This window comes from Chiloscyllium plagiosum, chromosome 17 (assembly GCF_004010195.1).
Source record: "Chiloscyllium plagiosum isolate BGI_BamShark_2017 chromosome 17, ASM401019v2, whole genome shotgun sequence".
NCBI classification, from domain to species: domain Eukaryota; kingdom Metazoa; phylum Chordata; class Chondrichthyes; order Orectolobiformes; family Hemiscylliidae; genus Chiloscyllium; species Chiloscyllium plagiosum.
Genome location: NC_057726.1, coordinates 36136037 through 36149796, shown reverse-complemented (window position 1 = coordinate 36149796; position 13760 = coordinate 36136037). Strand labels below are relative to the sequence as shown.

At 41.5% G+C, this 13760-nt stretch overlaps 1 long non-coding RNA gene across 1 annotated transcript in view; it reads right to left on the bottom strand.

The window, feature by feature from the left end:
• The window catches only part of LOC122558676, a 23769-nt gene extending 11116 nt beyond the window's left edge, over positions 1 to 12653 (bottom strand). Inside the window, exons 1-2 of the long non-coding RNA XR_006314221.1 lie at positions 12567 to 12653; positions 4096 to 4198 (exon numbers count right to left, since the gene is read on the bottom strand). This is a non-coding gene — a long non-coding RNA (uncharacterized LOC122558676). The remainder of the gene's footprint in view (positions 1 to 4095; positions 4199 to 12566) is intronic.
• Positions 12654 to 13760: the final 1107 nt, after the last annotated feature.

Genomic DNA, 13760 nt, shown 5'->3' with positions numbered 1-13760 from the left:
GTCGTAATTTCATCCTTTATAATAGACTCCAGCATCTTTCCCACCACTGAGGTCAGACTAACTGGTCTATAATTTCCTGCTTTCTCTCTCACTCCTTTCTTAAAAAGTGGTGCAACATTAGCCACCCTCCAATCCGCAGGAACTGATCCTGAATCTATCGAACTCTGGAAAATAATCACCAACGCATCCACGATTTCTTGAGCCACCTCCTTCAGTACCCTAGGATGTGGACCATCAGGCCCCGGGGACTTATCAGCCTTCAGACCTAACAGCCTCGCCAACACCAATTCCTGGCAAATATAAATTCCCTTCAGTTCAGGTCCTTCAGCCACTGTTACTTCTGGGAGATTGCTTGTGAACACAGATCTGAAGTACCAATTCAACTCTTCTGCCATTTCTTTGTTCCCCATAATATATTCCCCTGTTTCTGTCTTCAAGAGCCCAATTTTAGTCTTAACCATTTTTTTCCCTTTCACATACCTAAAAAAGTTTTTACTATCCTCCTTTATATTTTTGGCCAGTTTACCTTCGTACCTCATTTTTTCTCTGCGTATTTCCTTCTTAGTAATCCTCTGTGTTCTTTAAAAGTCTAGGGAAGTCTAGGGAAAGATACATGCAAGAGAGACACTGAGGGAAAACACAATGGTGAATGCTTCAGTTTGGTGTGATGGAGAGATTTTTAACATAAAAACTAGAATTTGATGAGATGCTTGGAGACTGTCTGTCTAGAACAATAATATCCCCTCTTTCTCTTTCTGAGGTGGTCACTGAATCCCTGGTGATGCACCCTCTGGATTGCCAGGTTTTTGAGAAGGCAGCTGACACAATGGATAGTGGGCCATGCTTTGGTGAACCCAAGGAATTAAGCTAGTAAAGCTATTGTGTGAAGATGTCAAATGTCAGGTAGAACACGTTCCTTGGTGCAGCCTGTATGTTTTCATAGGAACACTGTCCATATTTGGATAGGTGCCAGATGAGAATTAGTAGTCATGTGTAAACTGGATACTCCTCATCACTGAACAATTACCCTCCAGTTCAACATAGTGGTTTGAAATTTGTGGAGAATGGCTGACATTTTGAGGATAAGTGGTTTCTGCTGGGATAATGGACATTCACCAATGTGATGTTCTGAGCATGTATATTAATAGATTGTATATTAATAGATAGGTACCCATGATTTGAAAGTATAATACCTGACACTCATTGTAACGCTGCTTACACTATTGTCGGTTCCAGCGGTAGTTGAAATGTGTTTTGCAGAACTTTGCTTGGCAGCAAGTAGCTGATCAATAACTGGACTCTAGTCCACAGACCAATGACAAAGGCCTTTAGCCTGCCAACAACTATGCAATTGGGTGTCAAGGAGCTGAACACTTGGGGGCTGTGAACAAGATACAGAGAAGTGTATGGTAAAATAGGACAAAGTCAGAACAGTTTCGTCATGCCTGACAAATCTGCTCGATTTCTTTGAGGAAGTAGCGAGCAGGTTAGACCAATGAGAACCAACGGACATTATCTACCCGGACTTCAATAAGGCTTTTGACAAGGTGCCGCGCAGGAGGTGCTGAGTAAGTTAAGGGCCCATGGTGTCAGAGGCAAGATACCGACATGGATAGAAGTTTGGCTGTCTGGCAGAAAGCAGAGAGTGGAGATAAAAAGATCTTTCTTAAGATGGCAGCTGGTGACAAGTGGTGCTCCACAAGCCACAATGTTGGGACCACAACTTTTCACTTTATACATTAATGATCTAGCTGAAGGAATTGAGGGCATTCTGGCTAAGTTTACAGAGGAAACAAAGAAGGCAGAAGGACAGGTAGTATTGAGGAGTCAGGAAGACTGAAGAAGGATTTGGACAGGTTAGGAGAGTGGGTTAAAAAGTGGCAGATGGAGTATGATGTGGGAAAATGTGAGGTCATGCACTTTGCTACAAAGAATAGAAGCAAGGACTATTTTCTAAATGGGGAAAAATTCAGAATTCTGAGGTGCAAAGAGACTTGGGAGTTTTAGTTCAGGATTGTCTCAAGGTAAACTTGCAGGTTGAGTCATTAGCTAGGAAGGCAAATGCAATGTTGGCATTCCTTTCGAGAGGACCTGAATATAAAAGCAGAGATGTACTCTGAGGTTAGACCACAACTGGAGTATCGTATACAGTTTTGGGCCCCATATTTCAAGAAGGATCTACTGGTCCTGGACTGGGTTCAGAGGAGGTTCACGAGAATGGTCTCAGGATTGAGGGGCATTTGAGGACTCTGGGTCTATACTTGATGGAGTTAAGAAGGATGAGGGGGGTCTAATTGAAACTTACAGAATACTGAATGGCCTGGACAGAGTAGATGTTGGGAAGATGGTTCCATTGGTAGGAGAGACTAGGACCTGAAGGCACTGCCATAGAGTAAAGAGCAGACCTTTTAGAGCAGAGAGAAGGAGAAACTTCTTCAGCCAAACAATGGTAAATCTATGGAATTCACTGCCATGGAAAGCTGTGGAGGCCAGGTCATTGAGTATATTTAAGATGGAGATAGATAGGTTCTTGACTGTCAAAGGGATCAAGGGTTATGTGGAGAAAGTGGGAGAATGGGGTTGAGAAACTTATCAGCCATCGTTAGGCTGAATGGCCTAATTTCTGCTTCTGTGCCTATTGTCTTATAGTCTAAGTCATTAGATTTCCAACAGCTCAGGAGCTGTGTTTGTTCTTTGCACCAAAAGCCATTGTAAGCATGAAGAAAACCAGTTCATTTTTTGCTGTCCCTTTTGACTAATAAGGAGGGGTGAACTGGGCAAATGAGTCTGTTGTAAAACAGTGAAAGCCATTGGAGAAGAAAGGCTGAGAAACAAAATTCTGAGCAGCACAAGAATCAAGAATCATCTCAGCAACCGTGTGAAGGGGAACTACTAAATTGTCTTCCCGGCCATTCAATTATTTTTGTTTGTGTAAAGATGGGCACCTTTTAAGGGATGAGAATTTTAACTAGTGGAGTTATATGCTGATGGCTCACAGTTATGGTTTACCTGTAGCTAGAATCTGTTTATTTTTAAACAATGATAGTTCTTATTAAGTACAGCAACTCAGTCTGTACTTTTTATCAACATAGATCTAAAAGACAGATAAATTGGAGAATTCTGCACTTTTCAAAAAACCTTTAACTAATGTGGTGACTCCAGGAATAGCAGGACTTGATATTCCTTCTGAGGCATAACACTCTGTTAAGATTTGACACCCACAGGGCTGAGTGGGTCTGACAAGAGAACCTTACCTCATGTACTGAGCCACAGTGTCCAAATACACAAGAAACTGAGTAATATTCTCAATCACCAACTCCTGCTAGGAATGATACTGAGATGTAGAAACTGACTGCCACTGTGAAGAACAATGGCAATACCATCCTTGCCCTCAGTGTGGCTGTTTGTAGAAGGTGACAGAGTTGGCAATCTCATTACAGTCATAGAGATGAACAGCATGGAAACAGACCCTGAGGTCCAACCTGTTCACACCGACCAGATATCCCAACCCAATCCAGTCCCACCCGTCAGCACTCGGCCCATATCCCTCCAAACCCTTCCTATTCATATACACATTCAAATGCTTCTTAAACGTTGCAATTGTACCAGCCTCCACCATTTCCTCTGGCAGCTCATTCCATACACGTACCACCCTCTGCGTGAAAAAGTTGCCCCTTAGGTCTCTTTTATATCTTTCCCCTCTCACCCTAAACCTTAGCACTCTAGTTCTAGACTCCTCCACCCCAGGGAACAGACTTTGCCTATTTACCCTATCCATGCCCCTCAACATATCCACTGCAGACATTGCTTCTGGCTGAAGTGTGTTATGGGTGCTTCTTGAAGATCTGCAGGGCATTTTTGCCTCTTAATGCTGTGAGCAGCCTCTCTGTTCTCTTGACTGTGCTCCACTTCTCTGTTGACTACAGTCCATGCGGATACACAATGAACAACTAACCCCGATAATACAGTCATTGAAAATCAAATCAATTCTTTGCAAAGGTCCAGCACCAATCCCCAACTCCAATAAATCAAACAACCTAGTACATAATAGTTCTATAATTCTACAGCAGTAAAACAAAGTCAAAAGCATCTCACATGAAAGTCGCCTGAAGATAACTGGGCATTATTCAATTGAGGAGCTCCCGTGTTCAGCTGAATCCTTGCTCAGATGTGTATTTAAGCGAGGTCTTATCAGGACCTAAAATGACAGGTTAGGAAACAAATGAGCATTAGAAACAAGATGCTGTAGAAACTCAGCAGGTCTGACAGTATTTATGAAGATAGAAACAGTTAATGCCTGTGTCCCAATGACTCCATCTCCACAGAGATCAGCCAGACCTGCTAAGTTTCTCCAGTTCTTCCTATTTTTTATTTCAGATCTTTAGCATTTGCAGTACTTTGCTTTTAAGTAAGCATTGGAAACCGATTTCACTATCTGCATGGGATTTCATTATCTGCATGGGATGCATATGCTAAAATGTCCATTGAAATGAGCCACACTGGCAGTTAACTTTGTGCTTTTTTGTGGAGAATCCATACTCTTACTGTGCTAAAACCAGCTCTTCTATAGCTAATCTAAGTGAAGTAAAATATACTTGTGCCTTCTACTTTTTGCTGCGTTCATACATGTAACACTTTACACTTGTCCACACTAAATTTTATTTTGCTACTATCGGCCTGCTAATGCACTTTGTTCATCTGAATCTATGGCTGTGAATTTCCTGAAATATTTTAGTGTATTTAGGCATAGGAAAAATCTGGGGGGTGAAATTGAAGCATGCTAAGAATCTGAAATAGGTTCATCGTAAATCAGTAAATCAATAAATAAACTTCCTTAATCACAATGTGATCTATATGGACTTCAGTAAGGCGTTCAACAAGGTTCCCATGGCAGGCTGGTTAGCACGGTTATACAACATGGAATACAGGGAGAACTAGCCATTTGGATACAAAATTCACTCAAAGGTAGAAGATAGAGGGTGGTGGTGAAGGGTTGCTTTTCAAACCAGAGGCTTGTGACCAGTGGTGTGCCACAAGGATCGGTGCTGGGTCCACTGCTTTTCATCATTTATATAAATGATTTGGATGTGAACACAGGAGGTATAGTTAGTAAGTTTGCAGATGACACCAAAATTGGAGGTATAATGGACAGCGAAGAAGGTTACCTGAGAGTACAATGGGATCTTGATCAGATGGGCCAATGGGGTGAGGAGTGACAGATGGAGTTTAATTTAGATAAATGTGAGGTGCTACATTTTCAAAAAGCAAATCAGAGCAGGACTTAATGATAAGGGCCTGGGGAGAGTTGCTGAACAAACAGATCTTGGAGTGCAGGTTCATAGCTTCTTAAAATTAGAGTCACAGGTAGGTAGGATAGTGAAGAAGCATTTCGTATGCTTTCCTTTATTGGTCAGAGCATTGAGTACAGGAGTTGGGAGGTCATGTTGCGGCTGTACAGGACATTGGTTAGGCCACTTTTGGAATACTGGAAGGATGTTGTGAAACTTGAAAGGGTTCAGAAAAGATTTACAAAGATGTTGCCAAGATTGGAAGATTTGAGCTCCAAGGAGAGGCTGAATAGACCAGGGCTGTTTTCCCTGGAGCATCGGAGGCTGAGGGGTGACCTGTAGAGGTTTATAAAATCATGAAGAGCATGGATTGGATAAATAGACAAGGTATTTTCCCTGGGGTGGGGGAGAAGAGAACTAGAAGGCATAGGTTTAGGGTAAGAGGGGAAAGTTTTAAAAGGGACCTAAGGGACAACTTTTTCATCCAAAGTGTGGTGCATCTATGGAATGAGCTGCCAGAGGAAGTGGTGGAGGCTGGTACAATTACAACATTTAAAAGGCATCTGGATGGGTACATGATTAGAAAGTGTTTAGAGGGATATGGGCCAAGTGCAGGCAAATGGGACTAGATTAGGTTAAGATATCTGGACAGCATGGACGAGTTGGACTGACAGAGATATACAGCACGGAATCAGACCTAAGACTCTATGACTTGCATCATTTTTGTGATGCATCTGCAGAAACATTCTGCTGGACATAACTCACAATGTCCTTGACTACTACTATTATTGCACTTGCACAGATTTACACCGAAAATATTAACTGCACCTTGGTGCAAAATTACATCTAACCTGGAAGTTTTAACCTGCTAACTTCACAGGTGTGATGCAGAAAGTTCTGAAGCTGAAAAACTTCCTCTCTCAATATCACTATCACTATCAGGATATTCCACCCAGAATCATATGTGGATCAAAATCCTGAGCAAACATGATGCATTTGGAAGGACTATTCAGAGTTTACCTGCAAGATTGTTATTTGATGACTTATTGCGAAAAAACAGAGGAACCTCGACTATCCAAACAACACGGCCAGGGAGTATTTTGCTCGGATAATCCCATATTCGGATAATTGAATGCCGGATAACACAGTTTAGCCAAGCACTGGGACCTTGCAATCTTGTTCGGATAATTCGAAATTCAGATAATCGACGTTCGGATAATCGAGGTTCCTCTGTATTAGAAATTGCAACTTTACAAGATATTCTTGTACTGATGGACAGTACATGTTAGTCATCAGTGGTTCAATCAATTTCACTCAACTGTAAATCAAAGTAACGGTCACTTCTGCTCATTGTTATTAAAGTCAACTCGAAGGATTATCATTACAATTTCTGAAGATAGAAAACATTCCATAGACTGCCAAGATACAGTTCTAGGCTGCAATATAAATGTTCAAATGTGTAAATAGAAGGTTCTAACACTATTGCTATATTGTGACATAGTACCTTTAAAAAGTAATAGAAAACAAAAGTTAGTAATTTGCTATTGTGAGGCAAATGGCACTCTCCATTGCAGCAACTACAGCTGAGGCAAATGTTTGATTAAACAAATATCAAAAAGTTGCTGTTCCTAAAGGCTTAGAGCTTCATGAAAGTAGAAGTATGCCTCATAATGTAATTGCATTGTGCATAGCAAAGTTGCTGCAACTTACCATGTAAAAAATTACAAAGAAACTGAAAGGATAGGTGAGTATGTCCAAATGACCACAGGACCACAGCAAATTAAGGGTCAATGGTTAAAAGAGAGAAGCAATGGATGATTCTGAGTGGAATTGCTGAACTTTAAACTTAATGTTGGGAATAAAAAGAATACGTGCTGGAAAGATCTGGTGGTCACAACAAAGGAAAGAACAGCTGACTTTTCAAGTCAAACAGGATATTTCTTCTGAACTCTTGCGCTCTTGTTCAGAAGACATTATAATCAACTCGAAACATTACCTGTTTCCCTTTCAACACATGCTGTCATTCATGCTGTGTATTTCCAGTATTTCCTGTTGCTATTTCCAATTTCTAACATCCACAGTATTTCGCTTTTAGTTCATTTCTGGAGATTGATGTCTGATATGTGAGCTGCTTAACAGCGATGTAATGTTTACTATTAACATTTGTTTTTTACCTTACAAAATGAAAGATTTAGAATGTCATAACGGTTAAAGTTTTAATAAATAAATGTTGAATAAACAATATAGTATTTATTAATTTTTCACTATTTTAAGGCCACAGGACAAATGCCTATTTGTTTGAACTCTGAGTGCAAATTAGAACAATAGAAATGCAATTTTCTAAATGTTTTGCTGAAAATTCAAGAAATCATATTTTTAATATTTATAAATCTAGTCTTTTGTTATTAAATATTAACTTCATTATGATTGAACTTTTTTCATAAGCTTTCAATTTTGAGTGATTTTATCATAAGGCATTTCCCACTATTTAGGAATAAGTCTATTGAATTAGAAAATTGAATGGCTCAAAATATACCTGCTTTGTGGTATAACAGGGAATTGTGCTATCTACCCAAGTTGTGCTGGGTCCCATGGTTGCTGAGGTGGCAGTCAGTTGGGTCCTCACTGCAGGTTTGAGATGGAAAATACAAGGCTCCCTGGGTGATGGGAGAGCTTCTTTGGCAGTTTTGAAAAGATAGGCTAAGGTGACGAGTGCACTGGCTGAAGCAAAGGGTGAAGGAGCTTCAGTGAGAAGCCAAGAGGACACAATGTGGTAGTGATATTTTTCTGGACACCCTGGCAGGAAGGTAGGTGAAGACCTACTTGCAATGGGCCAGGCTGCATTTCCCAGTTAGTCAATCCCTAAAGTCCAAGGTCAAATGCCACCAATAGGTGGATGCAATGACAGTACTTTTACATCTTGACCGTCCTGAGTATTTGGCTGCAACATGCTGGAATCTGCAGAAAATGCATTTAAAGACCTGAAGGTAAAGTATCTTTCATCTTGCGACTTGTAACTTCATCTTTAATCAGAGCTACCATTCCTGGGGATTGTGTAATTATTCACATTCACAAATTCCGGATTGGCAATAAAAGAATAACAGAAGATTGCTTGAGTGTGGGAACTTTTTTTTGTATGTTCTCTCAAGATTCCCCAACATTTGTGCTGAAAAGTTAATTTCTCAATGTCTTTTTAAAAAATTTTTGGAGTGGTCAGGCAAAAGTTCTTATTTCTTTAAAATAAGCTTTTGCATTATAATCATATTTGGTGCCCTTGGGAAAAACTGAAATATCTGAGCATTCAGTACAGTTTTTCCTGCATTACAGTTAAAAAAAGGAAAAACATGGCAATTAGAAGCTCATCAATTTAACAGTGAAAATGAACAGCCATTTAAGAAAGTATGGGCTACTTGACTGGGAGAACACATCCATCCTAGGACAAGCCAAACAGAGACATGCACAAGAATTCCTAGAAGTAAGGCATTCCATCCGGAACTCTATCAGCAAACACATCGAGTTAGACCCCATCTACCGCCCCCTGAGAAAAAGAACAGGAAATGACATCACCACAGGAGATGATGTCACCACAGGAAATGACATCGCCAACCCAAAGTAATCCAAACATATAAATAGAAAGCAGGAATTATCAACAATGCTTCACCCAGCAGCCCACTGAAGATGTTACCTAGTAGGGTGATGAAATGTCTGGAAATGAACCTTCGAGCTCAGCGAGCAAACCTACATCCACAACCTCAATCTGAGCTACAAATCTTCTCAAAAAAAGTATGGGCTAATAATTGAGAGTAACTGTGGGTTTGTTCCAGGAAAGTTATGTTTAACTAAATGGAGAAAATTAGTATTTTGCCATTAGTGGCCTGTTTGCAGGCTCGAAGGAGCCTGGGGTTTCCTTTTAATCAGGCACGCAAAGCCCACAAACAGCCCTCTACCCCATGGCATCAAACAGTCCTTTCTACTGGAAGACTGCCTCCAGCCTTGCAAATTGCCAACCACCTGGCATGGATGGTATCAGAAGCTGCCCTTGGTTTACTGTGCCAGGAACCCCTTAGTGAAGGCTATCCTTTGATTAAGTCTGCTAACAACCATGATAAGCTTACTTCTGTTGTGTCTGCTGAAAGTGGCTTGAGAAAACAGCAGTACTGTAAGTCTGATACCTTTGGCTGAGGGGACAAAATGCAAAAAGGCAAGGAAAGGACACTGTAAGCATCCAGGTAGGCTCAGAGTGAGTGAACATTGTGACAGTGAGCAGAGAGCCCAAAAAGGCAACCTAGCCCAGTCCATGAGCTGGCTGTGTGTTCCTAAGCACAGTGTCCTTGCCACAGTGTTACAGTGATAGTTACCGGTGAGCCTGAGGTGCAGCATTGATGTTCTGTAAGTTTAAGTGGATAGAACATGCATTATGAAGATTCTTAGAGAATGGCACGGATCGATACCAATTACTGTGGATATGGGGTGTATGAGGCCAGGGCCAATGAAGCATATCTAAGATGTTTATTTATCTTACATCAGTAATCTGTTATGGTTTCCATATGGAGTTTTCCTGATGTCTGCATTGTATGGCGAGTTTGGTAAGATCACAACCCATACTAAAATTGGAATGTTAACAAGCTGTATAACAAGCAATGAAGAGCATTGATTGGCAACTGCTGCGGCCTAGTAAGAATCCTGCCCTGCTGCTTGTGAAAAGCTAACAAGACATAGTGAGATGATCTCGACATCAAGGTGGGACTTGCCAAATATCCCGCCCAATTCTACCACTCCTCCCACCATAGCCCATGTCCCTCAGAGCCTATGATTCTGTCCAGTGTTGGAGGAAAGTTCATTAATGAAGCAGCTGATGATGGTTGGGAATAGGACCCTGGGAAATAGGGTGCTTGTAATGCAGTGGTGGTGTCCCACTTCTGAATCAGAGCACACAGATTCAAGTCTCACCTGCTCTAGAGGTGTGTAATAACATCTCTGAACAGGTTAGTTAGAAAATATATGCACTGAGGAATCTCCTGCAGAGATCTCCAGACTGAGATGACTGACCTCGAATAACCACAACGATTGGTTGCTGTACAGGGATGGAGAACCAGTCTTGGCTCCCTCGTCTCATGGGCAAAGGCTTGTCCCTGACTTTCCAACTTTCTTGGAAAGTCCTGGTCATGGATTGCAACAACTAGTGTGTTATGTGAATTAGATTACTTACAGTGTGGAAACAGGCCCTTCGGCCCAACAAGTCCACACCGCCCCGCCGAAACGCAACCCACCCATACCTCTACATTTATCCCTTACCTAACACTACGGACAATTTAGCATGGCCAATTCACCTGACCTGCACATCTTTGGACTGTGGGAGGAAACCGGAGCACCCGGAGGAAACCCACGCAGACACGGGGAGAACATGCAAACTCCTGAGACGGGAATTGAACCCGGGTCTCTGGCGCTGTGAGGCAGCAGTGCTAACCACTGTGCCACCGTGCCACCCACATTTGTAACATTTTATTCATCAAGGCAGACTATATGTCTCATTCTGGGCTACACTTTAGGAAGGACATAAAGGTTTTGAAGAGGCTGCAGCAGAGAACCATTAATTTATGACAGATATGACAGATAACAGTTCTGTGAATGAACTTGAGAGGTTGGGATATTTTCTTTAAAGCAGAGAAGGCTAAGATGTTTAAAAGCAGAAATGGTTTAGAGACACCAAGTGAAAAGAAATTGTTTTCAGTGGCTGAAGAGTTGGTGGCAGTGATCACCAGTGTGCCCTCTGTAGGGGAAGTGTAGAGGACCAGGGTCGGCATTATTAAGATGAAGTGTTGGACCTAAAGGGACAGGGAGGACAGCTGGAGGCAAAGGAGCCGGTGCCTGGAAAATCTAGCAGTGGAACCTGTACACCCACCTCTTGCAAGCAATGGCATAATCTGTCTACAGGCTCTAGAAGGAAATGTTCTGTTCCAAGCCTGGGGTTCTCAAAGCCATGCTACAACATTAAAGAGTGCGCAGTGGGAAATGGGCAACTCGCATGACAATTTTCCATCATAATGGAGCTAATTGCAGGGAACTGATTCACACCTCATAGCCTATAGTACTAATCATGTTGTCAGTGAGGATAGTTAGGCATTGTATGGTTACAATGAGGCTCATTGCATTCTTCAGGGGCCAAGGGGCTTTGAGAGAGGTTGGCATCTGAGTGGTCCAGGATGTACTCGTCACGGCAGTTTCCTGGATATCCATTATCATCTGGCTGTTTGGTCACAAATAATTTGAATATTGAGAGTGAAATCCTTTTCTGTTCATGGAGACTGGTTTACAATAGAGTATCATAATTGCAACTGATTATTGGAAGCACAGGAAACAAGCACTGGCTGAGAATCTTAATATCCATGCTGCCCCGGTCTCCACATTAAGGGGGGTAAGAGATGAATTGCGGACTGTTGTGAAATCAGCACAAGAGTAGAGGATAATGAACTGCCACACAGCTCCCCAGGAGCTCCCTGAAACAATCCACTGGCAAAGAAATGAAAGGCAGCTGTTACCTTTAGGACTATTGTGATGGGATTCCCACCCTCTCCTGAGACTACCGGTCCTCATTCCACAGCTAGCATAGCAGTGGCACAGATCCTGAGTTGTCTTCTACACTGGCTCCCACTCATTTGCAGCTAGTTGTCCCGAAGCCTGTGGAACATGTTCTGTGTAAGAGCTCTCTATTTGTCCATCACTTCCTCTTCTGGAGCATGTGTGGTAGCCACTGTTGTTGGTGTTGCAGATGGAGTTGTCTCTAGTGTCTTTTGCAATGGTTCCTCTGCAGCAGTTGGATTGCAAGAACTGCTGGACTGACCTCTGCCAAGGTTCCTCAACTGCAGTAGATCTGTGAGTACAGGAAGAGAGAGTCCACACTCCTAGTAAAAGGGATTCTTCCCCCTGAACACCTTTCCCTCTGGAGCTCCCGGTTATGACCTTACAGAGATTCAAGTCACAGCGGACCATGGTCCTGAGCAGCACGTGCTCAGTGTGATTCTGTGATGCTGTGTTGGTGAGAGGACAGCTCTTTGCCACCAACATCACAAGAGCAGGATGTATGTATTAGTGTCAGATTACTTTCAAGCCTGACAATAAAGGATGTCTTCACTTATAGTTCCATTAACATTCCCAAAACAAATCGCAAGTTTAAGTTAAATCACTTAGTGAAATGTTGAGGCACCTACCGTTCCAGGGAAAGTGAAGAAATTGAGTTTTATGAAGGGATTAGTTGAGGCAGTGAAACCATATACTCACCCGGTCAGGAGGCAGAAGCGCTTGGGACAGCAGATACATGCTTGGTCTGCACTCCGAATTTGTAAAGCATCAAGTACCTTGACTGGGCAGAAGTTAATTGTTAAGGTCAGGGTTAATTCCCACAAATAGGGTAATTAATGAGGTGTAAATATATGTCTATGGAGCTCTTTCCACCTGTTGGTGAGAAAGTGATCTCGCTATTCACTGATAGAGCACTTCATATTTATCTCAATGGCAAGAATCAGATCTTTGCACTTTTTTCTGATTAACTCATCACACTCATCATTACTCTCACCTATTTGCCTCAGAGGGGAATTCCCTATCCTTAAAATAAGCTGGTAAATTATATAATTGCTGTTAACTAGGTCTAAAGTACGTTGTTATTTTTCTATTTCTGAGCTAATCAAAGATTAAATTGTTTACACAAAGTTTAAAAATAACCACCGAGGTGGTAAACACAAAGAAATCAATTAATCAATATGCTTAACCTACATTGTTACCTCAATATCCTTGGTTTCTGCAACAGCATTTGAGTTGACATGATAAACCATCTCTATCCTCTCTACCAATTTCTTACTATCACTAAATTTTTAGCTTTTATTTTTGTTTTAAACAAAGAGAGTCCTTGACAATTGTCCAGCTCTCTCAGAGCCAGCTCTCGGAGTGATTTTCAGCTTTTATCCTGTTTTTGACTTGCCAAGCGCTGTCTGAGTTTCTTGGTTTATTATTGATGTTGTTGAGTGATGATGCAGTTAGCAGCTGTACCTTAAAGCAGCTTTACCTGGCAGGGAAGGACTTCACAAACAGATTTAAAATCTCCAATCTGTCAGCGGCAATTATGTTCCTCTTTGATTGGGCAGTTTAAATTTGTGTTTCGCATCAGACGACTCATGTTTCACAGAATGCACAATAGTCAAACTGATTATCTTCATGCTTCAGTTTCATGTTTGGTTTAAAATATCCAAATATATAATGATGTGATCCAAATATGCATGATTTCCCTGTGGTACTGTGAAAAAGAAAGAAAAAATGTATTAATATGGCATCTTTTATGCTTTCAGGAGGTCTCCAGCAGTTCACACTCAATGAATTACTCTTCGTGTATTACCACTGCTGTTTTGTAGGCAAAATAAGATCATGCACATTTTATAGTTGTAGAGATCTGGTGGAAAGATTCCTGACAAACACTGAATG